Here is a 4147-nt window from a genome sequence, read left to right as displayed (position 1 = left end):
CACAGGGATAAATCAAAGTATTAGCTGGGGTAACTCTGAGGAAAATCCCTTTCCAAGATCATAGGTAGAATTCTGTTTCTCAAGTTTGGGGACCTGTGGTCCCTGTTTCATAGCTGTCTGTCGGCCAGGGCTGGCCCAGTTCCTAAAGGCTGCCCTCTGAGAACACATTCCTTCAGCCTCTTCATCTTCAAGTAGCAACACTCCCTGAGCCAATCATTTCTGAAAAACAGGATTGGGAAAGGGCAGCTTTATGATACAAGTGCAATTTTGGAGCGGACTATTATGAAAGAACAAAAAGTGCTCTCTGGGTAGTCAGAATGATTCAGGCTCCAAAAAGCATTCATGTTTATAAGGAGTAATTTGCCAGCCTTGGAAAATTTCTTCTTCAAGAAAGAAAAAATGTTGAGGATTTTTATATACATATATAACTAATGCCAAAAAGTATGTGACATCATCATCAATTTAAAAGCACGAATGAAAATTGTTTAAAAGAATCTATTGATTGACCAGGGCAGAATATATCAACATGCAGAGGAATGAAATGTACTGTCTGCATTTGGAGGGAAATAGCTTCAAACTCATCAATAGTTTTATGTAGCCTTCATCATATACCAGAGAACCACTCTCACGTGTACAGCAAGTCATAAAGTGATAAAAACAGAAATGCACACCTTTATGTGTCATGGACTTAGCTATTCCTGCCTAGGTGCCAACATCAAATTGAGAACCATTAAAATTTATTAGAGCAGCTGGGAGTGGTGGAGCATGGCTATAAACCCCAACTCTTGGGAGGCTCAACGGAGGAAGAATGAGTTCAAGGCCAGCCAGAACTAATGAGACGATATTTTTTAAATTTTATTAGAGCCAATAGCCAAGGAAGAAATTGAGAACATTTTCAGAGAATTATCTAATAAGTGGGCTTTGGCACCAAGCAGTCATGGTGCCCATATTCTCACATTTTCAGGAAACAACTATTTTCAGTGTAATATAAAATGTTCCAGAATATAAAAAAGAGAAGAACTATGCAATTTGTTTTATGAGGCTAACATAACTGATAGCAAACCCTGACATGACCTAGCACAGAAAAGGGGGGGGGCCGAGAATAGGAAAGGAAAAAGAAAGATATTAAAAACGTTTCATCCACAGAGCCTTTGGCTAACTTAACCAGATCGATCTAGCATTCAGGTGCCCTCAAACTGAGAAATTCCACCACTGAGCACACATCCTGAGGATATTCTGGCCAGTCTCTGGAGGGAAATGCCCACTACAGACCCTTAGTAGCATGGCAACAGCAGGGAGCTGACGTCCTAATCCTGTAGCACTGGGAAATGTGAATGGGGTAAAACATGGTACAAGCACAGAATTTTCAGACATAGAAACAATGATGAGTTGAACACACTTACAGTAGCATCAATTATTTAAAAAAAACATGGTGTCTAATGAAAAAAAGAAGCAAGAAATGAGGTGATATTGCTATAATTTGGATCTTAAATGTCCTAAAGGTCCATGTGTTGAGGTTCCCAGCTTGGCGCCACTGGGAAGTGGGTAGAACCTTAAGAGTGGGCCTAGTGGGAGATCTTAGTCTTGGGGGTCCCTAGGGCTGCTTTGAAGGGGTATTGGGACCCCAACACTTTCTCTTCCTTTGTTTTTATTGGTACTGGAGATCAAAACCCAGGGGTGCTCTTCTCCACTGAGCTACATCCCAGCCTTTTTTATTTTTTATTTTTAGGATAGGGTCTTTCTAAGATGCCTAGAGTAGGACACAAACTTGCATCCTCTTCCCAACCTTCTTCAGTGCTGGGATTACAGGTGTGACCCAACCACATGCCTGGCTCTCTTCTTCTTTCCTTTCATAGCATGAGGTAAACAGTTTGCTCCACAAGGCACCCCATGCCATGATGTGCCATGCAGGTCATGTAAATAAAACCTCTAAAACTATAGCCAAAATAGCCTTTTTCTTATTTATATGTTGATTATTTCAGGAAATTTGTTACACAGTAACTAACTCAAATATAAAATTCAACATCATCTAAATGATAAAATAAATTAATCAAACAATATACGTTTTTTTCAAAAATACATAAAATTAGAAAACCACATACATAGAAAGTTTGCTGACTGGGCATAATGAGACCAGAACTTAGGGATAAGGGAATGTATTATTAATGCAGAGTGGGGCCAGGGATTTAGTCAGTGGTGCCACCACCTTCTCACAAGTTGTAAGGTTCCAAGTTTCTATACCCTGTACCGAAAAAAGAAAAAAGAAAAGCATAATGTACTTAATGCAGAGCTTTAGTCTCATGGCTTTTTTTTTTTTCTCTGAGTCAGGTCTGGCTTTGTGTTCAGTCTTGATCCTGAACACTCTATGTACCCCAGGCTGGTCTTGAACTTGCAGTGATCCTCCTGCCTCAGCCTCCCCCAAGTTGCTCAGGGTTACAAAGCGTGCATCACCACACTCCAAATCTAGTCTCATTCAATAGACCCCTAGTTTCCTTTGACTTTTTGGGTCTGCATCATTAAAAAATTATTTCAAAAAACCAATCTTTTTAAACAGTGTTGTATTAAAGACAATATAATTAATATCATTGATTAAGTATCTTTAAACCTTAATATATATATTTTAGGTCAAAGATACTTAATACATGATATTAATATATTTGTCTTTATACCAACACAGTTTTAAAATATTGTTTTGAAATAATTTTTAATGGATGGACCCACCAAAAGTCTAAAGGCACTAGGGTCTATTGGAATGAGACTAGAGATAGCTGGGTGTGGTGATGCACGCTTGTAACCCTAGCAACTTGGGAGGCTGAGGCAGGAGGATCACTGCCAGTTCAAGACCAGCCTGGGGTACATAGTGAGTTCAGGGTCAGACTGAACTACAAAGCAGACCTGACTCAGAGAAAAAAAAAAAAGGCATGAGACTAAAGCTCTGCATTAAGTACATTATGCTTTTCTTTTTTCTTTTTTTCGGTACTGGGAATAGAACTTGGAACCTTACACTTGTGAGGAAGGTGGTGGCACCACTGAGCTAAATCCCTGGCCACTCTGCATTAAGTATACATTCCTTATCCTATGTTCTGGTCTCATTATGCCCAGTCAGCAAACTTTCTATGTATGTGGTTATTTCTATTTTAATGTATTTTTGAAAAAAACGTATATTGTTGATTAATTTATTTTTTCATTTAGATGATGTTATATTTTATATTTGTGTTAGTTACTGTAACAAATTCCTGAAATAATCAACATATAAATAAGAAAAAAGGCTATATTTTGGCTTATAGTTTTAGAGGTTTTATTCCATGACCTGTTGGCACATCATGGCATGGGGTGCCTTGTGGAGCAAACTGTTTACCTCATGGTATGAAAGGAAAGAGAGAAGAGAGCCAGGCATGGTGGTGGTCACACCTGTAATCCCAGCACTGAAGAAGGCTGGGGAAGGAGGATTGCAAGTTTGTGTCCTACCTAGGCAGCTTAGAAAGACCCTATCTCAAAATAAAAAATAAAAAAGGCTGGGGATGTAGCTCAGTGGAAGAGCACCCCTGGGTTTGATCTCCAGTACCAATAAAAACAAAGAAGAGGAAAGTGTTGGGGTCCCAATACCCCTTCAAAGGCAGCCCCCCAAGGACTAAGATCTCCCACTAGGGCCCACCTCTTAAGGTTCTACCACTTCCCAGTGGCGCCAAGCTGGGAACCTTCAACACATGGACCTTTAGGGACATTTAAGATCCAAATTATAGCAATATCACCTCATTTCTTGCTTCTTTTTTTCATTAGACACATGTTTTAAAATATTGATGCTACTGTAAGTGTGTTCAACTCATCATTGTTTCTATGTACTGTAAAATTCTGTGCTTTTGTACCATGTTTTACCCATTCACTTTCCCAGTGCTACAGGATTAGGACGTCAGCTCCCTGCTGTTGCCATGCTACAAGGGTCTGTAGTGGGCATTTCCCTCCAGAGACTGGCCAGAATATCCTCAGGATGTGTGCTCAGTGGTGGATTTCTCAGTTGGAGGGCACCTGAATGCTTAGATCGATCTGGTTAAGTTATGCCAAAGGCTCTGTGGATGAAACGTTTTTATATCTTTCTTTTTCTTTCCTTTTTCTCGCCCCCCCCTTTTCTGTGCTAGGTCATGTCAGG

Source organism: Heterocephalus glaber, unplaced genomic scaffold, assembly GCF_053883595.1.
Source record: "Heterocephalus glaber isolate CG9 unplaced genomic scaffold, H.glaber_assembly_v1.0 deba00000330, whole genome shotgun sequence".
Classification (NCBI taxonomy): Eukaryota; Metazoa; Chordata; class Mammalia; order Rodentia; family Bathyergidae; genus Heterocephalus; species Heterocephalus glaber.
This window is presented reverse-complemented; position numbering follows the sequence as displayed.